General features: G+C 47.1%; 1 protein-coding gene across 4 annotated transcripts in view; it reads right to left on the bottom strand.

Moving 5' to 3' along the window:
• CNTN1 (contactin 1) overlaps positions 1 to 15,527 on the bottom strand; it is a 220,097-nt gene extending 204,570 nt beyond the window's left edge. For all 4 annotated transcript variants that reach the window (XM_040343861.1, XM_040343865.1, XM_040343864.1 and 1 more), the window contains exon 1: positions 15,422 to 15,527. The gene's annotated coding sequence lies outside the window, so the exon portion shown is untranslated. The remainder of the gene's footprint in view (positions 1 to 15,421) is intronic.
• Positions 15,528 to 18,791: the final 3,264 nt, after the last annotated feature.

Genomic DNA, 18,791 nt, shown 5'->3' with positions numbered 1-18,791 from the left:
TCAAGAGGCAACATTAATTTATTTTGTTGAATTACACCATCCTTTTTTAATTGGGGTGGCATCTGGGTTGTTCAGGGGTGCCTAAAAAACTGTCTTACACTGCCCACAAAGTGTCAACAAGCCAGTGGCTAGATCAAGCCTGCCTTTTTGTTACACAAAGCCACAGGTTTTTGTTGCAACCATTACAACCTTGGGCACTGTGGGAGCCAGCTGCCGGCATCCTAACAAGTGACAACGTCATATGTTGATAAGGTTGACACGGGGCGCCAGAGGAAGTCTTGTTTGCCGCTCCCCTGCGTTTTTTGGGCAGCACTGGGGTCATGTTAGCTGCGTGAAGACGAGAAACTGAGAGAGAAGAGAAATGCTGGAATATTAATCAGTTAATACCAGTGTGCAAAGGTGTATTTGCTTTGTAGAAATAAATAACCTCTCATGTCCTATGTGCATGGATGCTGCTGTGATATGTAGGTTTTTATATTTTAGACTAAGGATACAGAATTTTAAAGAGTGCCTTGACTGAAAAAAGGTTGAGAAAAGAAAAGGTTTATTAATAATTATGAAGTAGGGGCTGGATTAAATAAGTTTGTACTTCGTCATACTTCTTTTTGGATAAGTAAACTACATTTTCTTTTTATTGTTTTTTTTTTTTTTTTTGTCTTCTCTTGTAACTAGTTGTCTTGTGATTGTCTAATATTGAATGATTACTTCTTTTATTTTTTATGTTTTTTTTCTTTTTTTTTACACGTTCAAAATAAACTAAAACGAACTAACATGGGTAAAGTACAATATATCCAATTAAATGTAAGTTGCTAATATATTTTGTATTGTTGGCAGCAAAAATCACCATTGCAGGAGCATGGAAGACCCCATCAGTGTCCTTTAGAGGGCTGAAACAAAAAATCATGTGGATTATGATTCATGAGAAGGTTGCTAGTATTGTTATTGACAGACAATCTGTGTTTGACTAACCCTGGGAACCATGGGCATCATATAGACATGTGCCTCTATCACCACCCTTGGGTTCTCCTCGGCCACGGGGTTCCTCATCACTTCTTTTTTCTCCAGTAACCTAAACTCCCTTTCTTGTTCCTTAGGTGTTATCTCCTTCTTCTTTTCCTTCTCTTTTATTTCCTCATATCCTCTTCTCTTTCTTTTTCACCCTTTATTTTAATACCTCTTATAATTATGTGGTTATGGTATTACTTCAGCCATTATATACACATTGACATGTAGTGGTGATTGCAAAACAGATGTTTTTAAGTACAAAGGTGTTGATCTACACCCCTCTTGCTCTATTTTACTTTCTCTTTATTGTTTATGCAATCTTTATGCCATACTACTGATTATATTATATGTGGCCCGCAGACCCCTCTGATGTGGCCCACAACCTCCTGCTCTGGGATGGAATAGAATAGAAGACTGTTATTAAAGGTAAGTTTATTACTAAAATCACAGTGTATCTATGGGCATATCTGTTCTGCAGTGGTTACTGGGCTGCTTTCAAACTGATACGCAGGTGAAGAGCAGTGCACCTGACGGTTACCTGCACTGAGCCATGGGCCCCTTTCACAAAGTCAGTCCGACCCAATTGGACCCTCCATTCACCTCACAGGAGTAGCAGATGTAAATGGACTTGCTGCCATTAACCTACTCCGCTCATTGGGGCCCACGACCGGTTACCAAGTTGCTTAGGTGGCCCTCTCTCTTCAAAAGGTTGGGCACCCCTGACCTAGATGTTAGTTTTTAATCTGTAATTGGCTGATATGGTCAACTTTGTTTTCTTTAGGAAACCTAAATAAAAATCTTTTGAACATTAAGGCCTCATGCACATTGGATGTTTTTTACATTTTTACAGCAGCTGTTTTTAGCTGCTAATAAACGCTAAAAACGCTATTGCAAAAACATTGAAAAATTTTGAAAAACGCACTGCAAAGTTACTGGTGTTTTTAAAACGTTTTTTTTTTTTTTAACGTCCAGTGTCCATGAGGTCTTAATATATGTTTCTGCATATTTCAGTTTGTAAACGGAAGCAGAAGTAAAAAAAATAGCTTTAGCATATTATTCCAAACTAAAACCAGCAGAGAACGTCCACACAGTGCCAGTGCGTAGGCACCTTCTGTTCTTCTGGCCTCACAAAAATCAGGAGTTGTACATCATATCTTGCCCACTTCTAATTCAGCTCGCTGGAATAACTGATGGCATGATCAGGGAAGCCACAACTAGGAACAGAGGATGCCTGGGGCTAGTTTGCCACCATAAATATGTTGGTGGACTTGCAGAGTGCTACAGAATGGATGATAAATTTTGTTTAGGCAAAAGAACAGTTAGTTCTATATCAGCCTTTCTCAACCATAGTGCCATCTGAGGAAGTCAGGGGTTCGGAACCTGGTACAGAATGGCGTTCGGATCTGACCAATCCTGCCCCTTGGACAGCATAGTTACAGTATGTGCAAAGCAAATGAAGGGGGAAGACAGTCCTGAGCTTGCCACCTCCCCTTACAGCGCAGTGCCCGGCAGTGAGTGCAGTTAGAGTGCTGAAGATTTTAGAAAGGCTGTGCATGTATGTATAAATGTGTGTGGGTATATGTGTGAGTGTGTGTATACAAAAAATTATCAGAAAAATCCTAAGCTCTGATCCTAGCGCTCTATGGTATAAATAGTTTAAACAGTACTGCGGCTATTATATAATAAAATGAATAAAGAAAAATATGTCTCATTAAAATAAATAATAAAGCATTAACAGCGCTTGAGAAATATGTGATTCCCCATAACTAATGTATTCATAATCTGCAGTAATGAATAATAATAAATATCATGAAATGAGAATGAAAACAGACCAACCACCGTCTAAAAGTCCCCTATAGGGTAGGGTGACCAGACATCCCCGGTTTCCAGGGAAAGTACCCGGATTGAGGACACTGTCCCCGGACCAAGTCTGTCCCCGGTTTTGTCCCCGGATTGGATTTGAACAGGGGCTGGGCCAATTTCAAAGACCGCATGTTCTTCTGCCTTGGCTCAAGTCCTGGCCAGCTGCCTGCCTGCTTATCTCCATGCTTTCCCTGGCAGAGTTATCTTCCTCCACTTCCCACCGAGTAGTAACCGGGACCCTGAAAGTGAGACTTGACAGGCTGTGCGGCAGGCGACGACGGGCAGAGAGTCTCTAATTGCCACCATTACTAGTTAAAAAAAAAATATGTCCCCGGATTTCATCTAAAAAAATCTGGTCACCTTACTATAGGGTGATCATATAAACATAAATGGGTCCCAAGAAACCATCTATTGTCCAAACAATCAGCTGCTGCGTGACTAAGAGTGGCAGCTCAAACGCTCCACATCACTGGTGTAGATACAGGAAAAACTTGTGTTTGATAGCCCAGGTAAGTAGGAGGTTCCGTCACTTGAATTCCCCTTTAGGTAATCTACTCACCGGACTGTAGCCTCATACAGCTTTAAGTGAGTGTGTGTATGTTTATAAGCGTGTGTGTGTATGTACTGTATGTTCTTACGTTAACTCCTAGGCCTTGTGCACACTGGACTTTTTTCAGCTACTTCTAGGGCAGTGGTTCTCAACCTCTGGGGGTCGAATGACTATTTGCCAGGGGTCACCAAATCATGGGCTGTTTCTTGAGCCTGCAGCTGCCCACTCGGCCTCTTCACAGCCGCCCATTCAGTTCACGGCATGGCTGGGGGGTAGCGACTAGAGGTCAGCTGACTGGTGAGGAATGTAAAGTGGGAGGGGCTGGAGGAGACCCTATCTCCTGATTTCGGCATAGGTGTCACTGCTACAAGACACCACAGAGCTGGAGACACAGTTAAGCCGGAGACACGGTGAGTAACACTGCATGTGGTTAGAGTTGCCGTTAAAAGTCCCCACTACAGTTCTCAGATCAGCAGATGACCTTGATCAAGAGCACCTAAGTTGGCTGATCAGAACTCTCTCCCCCCACCCCCAGCACTACCACTCATCTCACCCCCCCCACCAAGGAGTAATGCCGAGAACACATGATCGGAATTTTCGACAACAAAACCGTGGATTTTTTTCCGACAGAATGTTGGCTCAAACTTGTGTTGTATACACACGTTCACACAAATGTTGTCTTAAATTCCGAACATTAAGAACGCAATGACGTACAACACTACGATGAGCCGAGAAAAATGAAGTTCAATGATTCTTAGAATGCGTCAAATTGATTCCGAACATGTGTAGGATCTTTGTGTTTCGGAATTGCATACAGACGATCGGAACTTCCGACAAGAACTTTTGTTGTCGGAAAAATTGAGAACCAGCTCTCAAACATTTGTTGTCGGAAATTCTGACAGCAAACGTCCGATGGAGCATACACACGGTCGGAATATTTGACCAAAAGCTCACATCGAACATTTGTTATCAGAAATTCCGATCGTGTGTACGCGGCATCAGAGAAGGAAAAAAGGGAGAATACATGGAAGGGAGAGGAAAAGAGGGGGAGGAACAAAGAAAAAGGGAACAAATAAGAGAACAAGAAAGAAGGCTAGAGAGATGAATGGGGGAAAAATGGGATAGAGAGAGATAAAAGGCAAAGAAAGGAGAACAAAGAGTGGTCCATCCTGAAATGTAGCATATGAGATTTTAATACTGTACGAGTGGAAGGGACTCGGGGAGCGCTAAATGTCCGTGGGTTAGGGGTGCAAATTACTTGTCTTGCCTTGGGGGCTGACAACTCACGCTACGAAAATTTTACTGTTAGGGGTCCCCACAACTTGAGAAATTTTATCAAGGGGTCACGGGACTAGAAAGGTTGAGAACCACTGTTCTAGGGGCATCATTTTCCCTGCCTCTAAACGCCCCTGCATGGTAGACTATGTGCCTATGCACACATAGGCTTTTAGCAGCGTTTAGTGGCAGGGAAAAAAAAAAAAAACACTGCCAGTGTGTCCAGGAGCAGCAGAGTTTTGGCATAGATAATGCTTGACACTGCTAAACGCATTTAAATGCATCTAAATTCTAGGCGCGTTTCGCGCTTGAGCGTTAACTTATTTCAATGGCAAGAATAAATTATTATTCTGGTCAATGAAATTAATTAATGCCCAAACTCTTGATGCCTGTAAATGCGCCTAAAATTGTGCAAAAGCTTTAGACACTTACAAGCGTCAGACTTTTTTGCTAGAAGGAAAGGCTTCTAGGAGAGTTTGCAGTGTGCATGAGCCTTAAAAGAGAAGTACCGTATTTATCGGCGTATACCGCGCACTTTTTTCCCCATAAAATTAGGGGGAAACCGTGGGTGTGCGATATACGCCTAAAGCATATCTCAGAGGGGAAGGAGGAAGACGATCGCCTGCCGGAAATCACCGAGCTGTCATCTCCTCTCGGCTCTCACTCGGCTGTCGCGTCACACACGCACAGTCCCGCCTCCGCTTCCAGCATTGGACCAGAGATGGTCCAATGCCGATGGCGGAGGCAGGACTGTGCATGTGTGACGTGACAGCCGAGACGGCTCTGTGATTTTTCCGGCAGGCGCTCGTCCCCCTCCTTCCCCTCTGAGGTATGTGCAGTGTCTAAATCCAATATGTTGTCATGAAACATATACGGTATTCATCCATAATTTGCCAAAGTGCATGTGGCTTTTCACTATGTATGTGTGTGATCTTGCATGCAAGGTGCTTCCTTCTCAACCACCAATACACAGATCTGCTTACCAGATACCTAGACCCCACAGTAAATGTGTCTGACCCTTAGATTGCTTCTTCAAAGTTGTTTATTTAAAAAAAAATTTTTTTTCAGAAAATCCCCTCTTAAAACTGGGGTGCGCGTTATACGCCGGCGCGCATTATACGCCGATACATATGGTTTTTTTTTTTTTTTTTGCTAGTTATACCTACCTCCGTGGATGCAGCATCAGACAATGCTGCATCTGTCCCCTGGCGTCTCTGCGCTGAGAATCGAGCCACCGAACACCGCCGATGGCTCTGTTCTCTCACCTCTCCGAGCAGAGCGATGCTGACTGTCAGTCAGCATCGCTCCTGCTCTACTTCTCCATGCTCATTGGGGCGCTGAGCCATGGAGGGGTACGTAGCGGCCATCAATCAAGGCAGCTGGCGGATCCAGACTTGGAAGTCGGGATGAAGCGCTGCCTCGAATGATGGCAGTGACATCAGCGGAGAGAGGACTTCACACCGCTCTCCGCTGAAAACGAATTTCACTCCTGTGACCCAGAGGAGAAGCCCAGCCTAAAAAGCTCAGGCTGGACTTTTCCTTTAATATTGACGCATAATCCTGTATGATCAGAAATGCTTTTTTTAGGGCTTGTTCACAATAGTGGCAAGGACTACTTTCCCTCTGAAAAGCAATACATGCTCAAGTTGCTTTTCATAGGCATTGGACAGGCAGTGAGGGGGTTATCTGTCGCACGTAAATGCAGCATCACCGTGCCACAGGCACATGCAATGCATGTGATTGAGGGGTAGTTGCAGGTTGGCTCCATTCACCTAGGGATATACTTTCCGTGGGGGGTACTGCAGGTATATAACAGCCGCAGCGAAATGAATGAATGAATGTCTTGTATAGCGCAACGCATGCGAACTGAATCGCCTCTGGGCGCTTTTTCCAGCCAGTATCTGCTTGGCTGGTGCGGTCATTTTTACCCCGTAGGATCATGACATGCTAGGGACACACAGTCATACACACATGTATACATATACTGGGCCAATTTGGACGAGGTCCAATTTACCTACCAGCATGTAAATGGGGGGGTGTGGGTAAAAACATGGCTCAACTGCGTGGCTTTATTGTCCCCAACCACATATATATGTGAACCGGGATTTAGAGCTTTGGAGATAGATAAGTAAACACTACAGATGTATGTGCTTTGCTCAGATTACATGACTGAGGTTTACAGCCACTTTAAATTGAAAACATACCCAACACCAGAGGTACTTGCTTTGTACTGAAAGAACTGGTCAAATGCTGCACACTGGCAGCATTTGATGGGCACAGTAGCGGCAATTGAGGGGCACACTGGCAGCAATTGATGGGCACACTGGCGGCAATTGATGGGCACACTGGCAGCAATTGATGGGCACACCGGCAGCAATTGACAATTGATGGGCACACTGGTGGCAATTGATGGGCACACTGGCAGCAATTGATGGGCACACCGGCAGTAATTGACGGGTACAGTAGCTGCATTTGATGGCACAGTGGCGGCAATTTATGGTTCCATTGGCTGCGTTTGATGGGCACAGTGGCTGCATTTGATGGGCACAGTGACATCAATTGATGGCATAGTGGCTGCGTTTGATGGGCACAGTGGCTGCGTTTGATGGGCACAGTGGCGGCAATTGATGGGCACAGTGGCGGCAATTCATAAGCACAGTGGCTGCAATTGATGGGGTTTTTTTTTTAGTTTGTTTGCGCCCCCCCCCAAAAAATTGAGTACAAGCCACTGGTAAGCAGCATCCTCACATTAGCATGTACTCTTATTCCTGGGAGTGCAGAGTATGGGGGCTCCATAGAACCCTGCATGAGAAACCAAAAAGGGTGGCAGTGATGAGGGGGCTGGATAAGGATGGAGGATAGGCAGGGTAGGGTATGTAACACAGATGATTAAGAGTCATACTAACTAATTGTTTACATGAGCAGCTGAAACTGCAAAAAAAATTAAAAAAAATAAAAAAAATAAGGGTTTAATATCACTTTACATTTTATAATGCTTTGCGCAATTCTGAAGACTTTTGGACAAGAAATCATAGAATTTGCATGTGATAGTGTTTAAGTTTGGCGGACCTTTGAACAAAACTAAAATCCGCATAGTTCACAAGGTCACACAACTCAAGTATGTTAGTGTCTAAGTTTGGAGGAATTTTGGAAAAAAACAAGAAGTCACACAATTAACGTATTATATTTCTTCCCAAATAAAGGAAATGGAAAACAGCAGACGTAAGACTTGTTTGTGAAATTTTACGGCATTTTGCAATCAAGTGTTTTTTTTTTTATAATGATATTAGAAAGCGCTAGTAAAAGCCAATAAAGTTGTGCAATGCATTTTTTTTTTATGGTGCCGATATCCTTAAATTGATACTCAGCCCTTTAGCTTTTTAAAGCAATTTCAGAAGCTGGTTTAATCACTTACTAAGTATGTAGCTTCTTTATCCTTAAGGCCTGATTCACACCTATGCATTTTTTAGTGCGTTTTCAGTTTTGTAGAAACACACTACAGCAGGGCACGACAAACCCCTGGGCGCCAGGTCGCATTTGCGACAAGAATTAGCGACCTGGCGCGGCACAGCTGGGGTATCCTGTCTCTCCATGCGCCCCCCCCCCCCCCCGCGTGATGGCATTGGACCGTGCCAGCCGGTAATTGAGGCCGCGGCTTTGCGGCCTTCTGCAGTCTTATGCTTCTCTAAAGCCCTCTTGTGGTGGCCATTGGTATGACAAGACAACCAGCAATGCTAATGGAGCTTCCCCTGCTTGTTTTTTCACTGCCCGCCCACCTACTTCCATTTACTTAGAACCCCCAGAGAACACCCTAGATAATAAAATAGTGGTCATTGCAATACTTTCTGTCACACCGTATTTGCACAGCGGTCTTACAAGCGCACTTTTTTGGGGAAACATAATTTTTTTTTAATAAAAAAATAAGACAACAGTAAAGTTAGCCCAATTTTTTTTTATATTGTGAAAGATAATGTTACACCAAGTAAATTGATACCCAACATGTCACGCTTCAAAATTGCGCCCGCTTGTGGAATGGCGACAAACTTTTACCCTTTAAAATCTCCATAGGTGACGTTTAAAAAAATCTACAGGTTGCATGATTTGAGTTAGGGCCCTTTCACACGGGCGGATGAACAGTCCGTTTTTTACAAGTCCATTTACGGACTCACAATGCATCCCTATGGGATTGTGGACATTAGCAAATGAGCATCCGCTAACGTCCGTAAAGATCCGCCTCCGCAAAGATCCGCTTTTTCAGACGGAAGAAAACCCTATTTTTCTTCCGTCTGGCGGAACGGATCGGATGAATACGGACAGACGGTCCGTATTCATCCGATTCCCCATAGGGGAGAGCGGAGGAAAGACAGGGCGGTCTCTGCACAGTGTGCGGAGACCGCCCTGTCCGCCGACAGCTCAGCGGGGATTTACGGATGATCCCCGCTGAGCAGACGCACACACACGGGGCGGATCAATACGGATTCGCTCCGTGTGAAAGAGCCCTTTCAGAGGAGGTCTAGAGGGCTAGAATTATTGTTCTCGCTCTACCAATCGTGGTGATACCTCACATGTGTGGTTTGAACACCGCTTTCATATGCGGGTGCTACTCACATATGCATTCGCTTCTGAACACGAGCTGATCGGGACGGGGCGCGTTTCTGGCTCCTAATTTGTTTAGCTGGCTCCTTAATTCCGAACAAATTTGTCAAGCCCTGCGCTACAGTCCACCGGCCGGTTTACCCCCCCAAATAAAAAACACCAGCCGCCACTCCTAATCAATATCTAATTTACCAACCCCTTAGTTTTCTAAATGAACACAGTGAACACAATCACTCACTGTGTTCAATCACAACTGAAGCATAGTAAACTATGTTTGCTATGCTTTAGTTTGTGAATGAACAGGAAGCTGCTCAGCACAGAGCACTTCCTATTCATCCACTGTCCAGGCAGCTGAGGCTGCAGAGAAAGGCATGTGTGTTTTGGGGTGCACACCCTAATGCAATAGACTGTGCACACCTATGGGGCACACCCTAATACAATAGTCTGTGCACACCTATGGGGCACACCCTAATGCAATAGTCTGCGCACACCTATGGGGTACCCTACACCCTAATGCAATAGACTGCGCACACCTATGGTGCACACCCTAATACAATAGTCTACGCACACCTATGGGGCACATCCTAATACAATAGGCTCTGCACACCTATGGTGCACACCCTAATGCAATAGTCTGCGCACACCAATGGTGCACACCCTAATACAATAGTCTGCGCACACCTATGGGGCACATCCTAATACAATAGGCTCCGCACACCTATGGTGCACACCCTAATACAATAATCTGCGCAGACCTATGGTGCACACCCTAATGCAATAGTCTTCGCACACCTATGGTGCACACCCTAATGCAATAGTCTTCGCACACCTATGGTACACACCCTAATGCCAAAGTCTGGCGCACCCCTATGGTGCACACCCTAATACAATAGTCTGCGCACACCTATGGTGCACACCCTAATGCAATAGTCTTTGCACACCTATGCTGCACGCCCTAATACAATAGTCTGCGCATACCCTAATGCAATAGACTGTGCACACCTATGCTGCACACCCTAATACAATAGTCTGCGCACACCTATGGTGCACACCCTAATACAATAGTCTGCACACACCTAGGGGGCACACCCTAATGCAATAGTCTCCGCACACCTATGGTGCACACCCTAAAGCAATAGTCTGCGCACACCTATGGTGCACACCCTAATACAATAGTCTTTGCACACCTATGGTGCACGCCCTAATACAATAGTATGCGCACACCTATGGTGCACACTCTAATACACCTATGGTGCACACCCTAATACACCTATAGTGCACACACCTATGCTTATACAGTAGCCTAAATATATTTATTTTATATAGACTGTAAAAACAAGTGTTAATCTAAAAAAAATGTGCAGAGTGCCCTGGGTGTTACCAGTGCTATATATCTATTACCACCCATGGCAATATGGGGCTAATGTTGTACTCGTAACAACTGCCCCCCCCCCCCCATAGAATCTTTTATCTCACCAGCAGATGTTATTGCCAGCGCTGGGAATTACAGATCACGACAGGGCAGACATCCACATACATTGCTTCCTATCATATTACATATACAGAAGGCAGAGGACGCTTGTAGATGGCCCTAATAATGGAGCAGATGCAGGGGAAGACACAGACCCCCGTAGAAAAGTCTCACACAGCATAATGTGCCAGTGTTGGCTCCCACTATATACAGCACAATCTGCACCATTGACTATACAGTATACAGATAATTACACAGGGCTGTGAAATCTGCATAAAAAGGATGACAATGGAAGATCTATACATCTGGAGCTCATCCCAGCAAATATTATGGGCAGAGAACCCTCTCCTCCTAAATATTTTTTTTTTTATTAATACAGAATGGAAATGATGTGAAGGATTTTAGGACCCCCTGTGGTCAGATGAGCCCCCGGGCAGAGAATTAATCTTCTTAGGGGGGGCAGTAATGATTAGTTTGGTGTTGGCTGATCCCCCAGCATTCAGATCCACATCAATCATGGTGACTCCTGTACTGGGAGGACTAGGTGGTCCCAGGAATAAATCACAAGCATTGCCATTTAAACTGGTGGCATGGAGAGCTGATCTGCATAGGCTGCATAGGTGTGCAATGGTGGGAGGAGGGGCAACATATGACATTTGACTGGTCAGCATTCACATAGATGTAAGGAAAAAAAAAAAAAAAGGGGATCCTATTTTTTTTTTTTTTCTTTTACCATCATTTCTAATGACAAATGTGACAGCTGTCAAGTGATGCATTGAGACATGTGAGGTTTATGAAATGATCCTTATTATGGAGGTGATCTCTATAGATTTTTCCTATAGCACAGGAAGGATGGTCACATTAAAATGCTGGTCACAGCCCCCAGCTCAGTCCTGTGTGATGAATCTAGATCCCCCCACTCCTCTATACAGGGCACAGCATAGGGTGCCCACGTGTCCCGGATTGCCCGGGACTGTCCCTTAATTGGCATCTGTGTCCCTGGTCCCGGATGCCTTCATTCCGGGACAATACAATGTCCCGGAATGAAGCACTGGGTAAAGTCATTATGAATTCAGCAGAGTCTGAGCCGCGGTAGCGCTGTCTGCAGCATGCAAAACCACCTCCACCTGATTTTAATTGTGCTCACTGGTTGCTACAGCCGCTTGGCGTGTAGCAACCAGTGACATCACAGCTGCAGTGCACCCCCTGGTTCAGAGCTGAAAGCGCGGGAGGATTTCACTTCCTCCTCCGCGCTTCTGCTCTGTCTGCCTCCTGGGACCCAAAGCAGCTGAGCTCCGAGGCTGCCCCCTGACATACCAGAGAGGGACACAGCTTCTGATCTGAGAGGGAGAGCAGCAGCATCTGAGAAGAACAGAGAGTGGGGGCCCCGGGGAGCAGCAGGAGGCTGACTGGAAGGAACAGCACGAGAGGGAGTGAGAGAAGACCTGAGCAGCAGTGACATCCTCCCAGAGCCTGCACACCTTCCCCCAACGTCTGCTCCAGCAGTGACATCCTCCCAGAGCCTGCACACCTTCCCCCAACGTCTGCTCCAGCAGTGACATCCTCCCAGAGCCTGCACACCTTCTCCCAACGTCTGCTCCAGCAGTGACATCCTCCCAGAGCCTGCACACCTTCCCCCAACGTCTGCTCCAGCAGTGACATCCTCCCAGAGCCTGCACACCTTCTCCCAACGTCTGCTCCAGCAGTGACATCCTCCCAGAGCCTGCACACCTTCCCCCAACGTCTGCTCCAGCAGTGACATCCTCCCAGAGCCTGCACACCTTCTCCCAACGTCTGCTCCAGCTGTGCCTATCATCAACAAGAAACACAGGCTGACAGAGGACAGTCTGGAGGTAGGTGCATCACACACACCTACCCACAGACAGGGGCTGGGACAGGGTGTACAGGAAGGACTGCAGGCCAGCTTAGGGGGTCAATTTCACTCACCACCCCCCCCTCTCTCTCTCTCCCATCCCCCTCTCTCCCATCCCCCTCTCTCTCATCTACCCCTCTCTCTCTCTCATCTACCCCTCTCTCTCTCTCATCTACCCCTCTCTCTCTCTCTCTCATCTACCCCTCTCTCTCTTCCATCCCCCTCTCTCTCTTCCATCCCCCTCTCTCTCTCATCTACCCCTCTCTCTCTTCCATCCCCCCCTCTCTCTTCCATCCCCCTCTCTCTCTTCCATCCCCCTCTCTCTCTTCCATCCCCCTCTCTCTCTTCCATCCCCCTCTCTCATCTTCCATCCCCCTCTCTCATCCACCCCTCTCTCTCTCCCCCTTCTCTCTCTCTCCCCCTTCTCTCTCTCTCCCCCTTCTCTCTCTCTCCCATCCCTTCTCTCTCTCTCTCTCCCACCCCTTCTCTCTCTCTCTCTCCCACCCCTTCTCTCTCTCTCTCTCTCCCACCCCTTCTCTCTCTCTCTCTCCCTCACCCCTTCTCTCTCTCCCTCACCCCTTCTCTCTCTCCCTCACCCCTTCTCTCTCTCTCAAACCCCTTCTCTCTCTCTCTCCCGCACCCCTTCTCTCTCTCCCTCACCCCTTCTCTCTCTCTCTCCCACCCCTTCTCTCTCTCCCACCCCTTCTCTCTCTCTCTCTCTCTCTCACCCCTTCTCTCTCTCTCTCACCCCTTCTCTCTCTCTCTCACCCCTTCTCTCTATCTCTCTCTCCCACCCCTTCTCTCTCTCTCTCCCCCGCACCCCTTCTCTCTCTCTCCCTCACCCCTTCTCTCTCTCTCTCTCTCTCTCTCTCTCTCTCTCTCTCCCACCCCTTCTCTCTCTCTCTCCCACCCCTTCTCTCTCTCTCTCCCACCCCTTCTCTCTCTCTCTCTCTCTCTCCCACCCCTTCTCTCTCTCTCTCTCTCTCTCTCTCTCTCTCTCTCGCACCCCTTCTCTCTCTCCCGCACCCCTTCTCTCTCTCCCTCACCCTTTCTCTCTCTCTCTCTCCCACCCCTTCTCTCTCTCTCTCTCTCGCACCCCTTCTCTCTCCCACCCCTTCTCTCTCTCCCTCACCCCTTCTCTCTCTCTCTCCCACCCCTTCTCTCTCTCTCTCTCCCACCCCTTCTCTCTCTCTCTCCCACCCCTTCTCTCTCTCCCACCCCTTCTCTCTCTCCCTCACCCCTTCTCTCTCTCGCACCCCTTCTCTCTCTCCCGCACCCCTTCTCTCTCTCCCTCACCCCTTCTCTCTCTCTCTCTCCCCTTCTCTCTCTCTCCCTCACCCCTTCTCTCTCTCTCTCTCTCTCTCTCCCACCCCTTCTCTCTCTCCCACCCCTTCTCTCTCTCTCTCTCCCTCACCCCTTCTCTCTCTTTCTCCCACCCCTTCTCTCTCTTTCTCCCACCCCTTCTCTATCTCTCTCTCCCACCCCTTCTCTCTCTCTCTCTCCCACCCCTTCTCTCTCTCCCTCACCCCCTTCTCTCTCTCGCACCCCTTCTCTCTCTCTCTCTCTCTCCCGCACCCCTTCTCTCTCCCTCACCCCTTCTCTCTCTCTCTCTCTCTCTCTCTCTCGCACCCCTTCTCTCTCTCTCTCTCCCACCCTTCTCTCTCCCACCCCTTCTCTCTCTCTCTCTCCCACCCCTTCTCTCTCTCTCTCCCCCACCCCTTCTCTCTCTCTCTCTCTCTCTCACCCCTTCTCTCTCTCTCTCTCTATCTCTCTCTCCCACCCCTTTTCTCTCTCTCTCCCCCACCCCTTCTCTCTCTCTCTCCCCCACCCCTTCTCTCTCTCTCTCTCTCTCTCTCTCTCACCCCTTCTCTCTCTCTCTCTCTCCCCCACCCCTTCTCTCTCTCTCTCTCTCTCTCTCTCACCCCTTCTCTCTCTCTCTCTCTCTCTCTCTCTCTCTCTCTCCCACCCCTTCTCTCTCTCTTTCACCCCTTCTCTCTCTCTCTCCCACCCCTTCTCTCACCCTCACCGACTACAGGTCCCAGCATTAGTCCCTTAGAGCTCAGGGATCTGACATGCTCCCCCAATGGACGTGGTAGGAATCGGGTAGGTCAGTGTAATGATCAGGTAGGTCAGTGTAGGAATCAGGTTAGTGTAGTGGTCAGGTATTTCAATGGAGCAATCAATTAGGTCAGTGTAGGGATCAGGAAGGTCAGTGTAGTGGTCAGGTAGGTCAGTGTAGGGATCAGGTACAGTAGGTCAGTGTAGTAGTCGGGTAGGTCAGTGTATGTGCAGTTTTTACCCCAGATCCCTTGTGTCATTTGTATTTCATTTGTGGTATAAAGTACAAGGTTTTATATACAACTTTAGTGCCTTAGATATAAACAGCATTTGTTTCATGTATGTTAGCCCAACATCGCAAGAACAATTACACTCTGTGAATCTAAGCAGCTGCAATGTTGGGCTTCCATACATGAAACAAATGCTTAAATAGGTAAGGGGCGGGGCCTCTCGGCCACGTCATATGGCGGCACTGTCTCCTTGTGATGTCACCGACCGCTGCTTGCTGGGGGGGGGGGTGTCCCTGAATGGCTGTATGGAAATGTGGTCACCCTAGCACAGCAGGGCTCATCTTCTCCATCACACACCCGATCTTCTGCCATAATGCTACCCATCTGCCCTTGGAGAGATGAAGGGGGCCCCCCATCCACCCACCCCCGATCCCCATCATCCCTATAGGTGGAACAGGACTAAATATGCTTTGCATTATAAAAAAAAAAAAATCTCCTACCTTCCTGATGCAGCAGTGGACTGTCACTTGAGCTCGGAACACCTGGGAACCCCCTCCCCCTGCTCCGCTCCGCTTTGCCTGCAGTCCCAGCCCGGCCAGTCCTCTCTGCAGCTCGCCCTCCCTTCCCCGCACTGTGATTGGAGCTGCTGAGGCTGAGCACACGGCTGACAGCTCACGGCGCCGCCGCTCATTGGCTGAGGGTGATGTCATTCCAAAGCCGGCTACTGCTGAAGGATGCTCCTGTGCACTGCTAGCTGCAGTGAGTCTGCAGTCTGGGCGCTCATAAGAGGGCTTCATGGGGGGGCCCACAGCGGTCACTGGGCCAGACAGGGGAGGGGGCACTGAAGGGGGAACAAGGCCTCATACTAAGGGAAGGAATAGTGGGGTGCACAGGAGGAATAGGGAGGCTCTGGGCACACAGAGATGTGGGGGTTGGTGTACTAAAGGCTGTTCACTCTGCAAGGTGTTTCCCCCAGAGATTAGGGAAATTGCACTTTGAAAGAATACCCAATCATGTGCAAGGAAAAGAAAAAGATTGCATTTTTGCGTGCGCGCATGATTGGGTGATGGAAGTCAGCAGAGTTCACCTCATTCACTAAACTCTGCAGAAAATGACATTGCAAAGTGCAAATTCCCTTGTAGAGTCCATTTGCCTTTAGTAATCAACCCCACTGTTACTGTGCCAATGCAAGTCAAAGTGACAATGTCTGGGCAAAGGTGCCCTGTCTGTGTCCCAGCACTAATAGACTGTACTGTGTGTGGGGTCATTCCCAGTTAACACTTTCATTTGAGCACCCACCAATAAGGGGTGAAGGTTAACACTTACACAGCCATGGCCACCAATACCTGGGGTTAACTGTCACTGAAATGACCACCAAAGCAGGGGGGAGGGAGGCAAATTTTTACTGCCATGACCACCAATAATGGGGGGGGGGGGGGGTAAACTTTCACTACCTCAGACCACCAATGCTGGGGGAGGTGTGTTGGGTTAAATTTTACTGCCGTGACCACCAATGTAGGGGATGTTAATAGTACTGACACCAGTGCTGGTGGATATATTGCGCCCACTAACACCAATTCTGAGAGTTGTTATTGCGTCCACTGACACCTAAGCTAGGAGTTGTGATTGCATCCACTGACACCAATACTGGGAGTTGTTATTGCGCCCACCGACACCAATAGTGGGAGGTATTATTCTATCCACTGACACCAATAGTGGGAGTTGTTATTGCGCCCACCGACACCAATAGTGGGAGGTATTATTCTATCCACTGACACCAATAGTGGGAGGTATTATTCTATCCACTGACACCAATAGTGGGAGTTGTTATTGCGTCCACTGACACAAATACTGGGAGGTATTATTCTATCCACTGACACCAATGCTGGGAGTTGTTATTGCGCCCACCGACACCGATAGTGGGAGGTATTATTCTATCAACTGACACCAATGCTGGGAGTTGTTATTGCGTCCACTGACACCAATAATGGGAGTTTCTATTGTGTCAACTAATACCAATACTGGTAGTTATTATTTTGTCCACTGGCACCAATACTGGAATTTATTATTGCATCCACTGACACCAATGATGGAAGTTTTTATTACATCCACTGACACCAACACTGGGAGTTATTATTGTGCCCACTGACACCAACGCTGGGAGTTATTATTGTGCCCACTGACACCAATGCTGGGAGTTATTATTGTGCCCACTGACACCAATGCTGGGAGTTACTATTGTGCCCACTGACACCAATGCTGGGAGTTACTATTGTGCCCACTGACACCAATGCTGGGAGTTATTATTGTGCCCACTGACACCAATGCTGGGAGTTATTATTGTGCCCACTGACACCAATGCTGGGAGTTATTATTGTGCCCACTGACACCAATGCTGGGAGTTATTATTGCGCCCACTGACACCAATGCTGGGGGTTATTGCTGCGCCCACTGACACCAATGCTGGGGGTTATTATTGCGCCCACTGACACCAATGCTGGGGGTTATTGCTGCGTCCACTGACACCAATGCTGGGGGTTATTGCTGCGTCCACTGACACCAATGTTGGGGAAGGGGTTTATTGACGGAAATATACGATGATGTCACAGACGCATTTGCAGTGACGCTCTGCATTTAGGGCAAACAGTATGCTGTAAAAATTGCAAAATGCCGCGTGACGCCCATGGCTCCTGTATGTATGCGTGAGATTGATGTCATTGTGGCTCCAGTCATTCAAATGGCCGGGACCCATGAACCCCGAAGGAAGACAGTGATAGCGTGCTGCTGGAGGGCTCAGTTTGAAAGGTAACTGCTTTAATTTTTTGACTTGCATTAAAGCGGCTGTAACCCCCCCCCCCTTAGATCGAAGCCGTCCTTGTCTCCCCCTCCGGTCATAGGTTACTTCCGGGTATCGGTACCTGTAGGTGTAACTTCAGGGGGAGGATTTACTTCCTCTTTAATAAAAAAGATGGTTTTAGTGTAGATGGTTAGATGAATGGCTCTATGATTAGGAGATAAGATCTGAGAATACAGGAAGGCCGCATTCACCAATGCATTGAGACATACAGTACACACAGACACAGATTTGTTGACCTGCTTAGAATTATTATGCATTGACACATTGTTAAAATAGCCTTGTTTTAATAACAATATAAGCACTTAGTAACAATACACTACATTGTATTTGATACAATGTAAACTTCTTTGAAGTTTGGCACATTCAAAAATATTTTGCAACAATGTATTTTCATTAATCTGTGTTTTGATATATGTTGCCATGCATCTATTTGACTTTGAGTCATCCACCTAGCTGCTGTACTTTGATTAGGGTGTTAGCAGCTATGAAGCCCTGATATAAGGGCAGCTTTTACCTTGTGAATCTTATCATATAGGTAAGAAAAGCTTTTGTAAAAGCAGATGCTGAAGGTATTGCACTATGTATGCACATATCTTAGTAGCTCAAGAACCAGCCAACATGAAAGATTCTATATGCCGCTGCTTAAAATTTGGATTCCGGAAATAAATCTGCATAAAGTCAAAACATGTTTGTTACCTTAAAGTGTAAGTTAACCTTTACAGAAAAATCTGTAAGGCCGCGTACACACGATCAGTCCATCCGATGAAAACGGACTGAAGGACCGTTTCATCAGTTAACCGATGAAGCTGACTGATGGTCTGATGTGCCTACACACCATCGGTTAAAAAAACGATCGTGTCAGAACGCGGTGACGTAAAACACACGACGTGCTGAAAAAAACTAAGTTCAATGCTTCCAAGCATGCGTCGACTTGATTCTGAGCACGTGCGGCCTTTTGATCAATGCTTTTGCATACTAACGATCGGTTTTGACCTTTCGGTTAGGCGTCCATC

This window comes from Rana temporaria, chromosome 3 (genome assembly GCF_905171775.1).
Source record: "Rana temporaria chromosome 3, aRanTem1.1, whole genome shotgun sequence".
NCBI lineage: Eukaryota > Metazoa > Chordata > Amphibia > Anura > Ranidae > Rana > Rana temporaria.
This window is presented reverse-complemented; position numbering and strand designations above follow the sequence as displayed.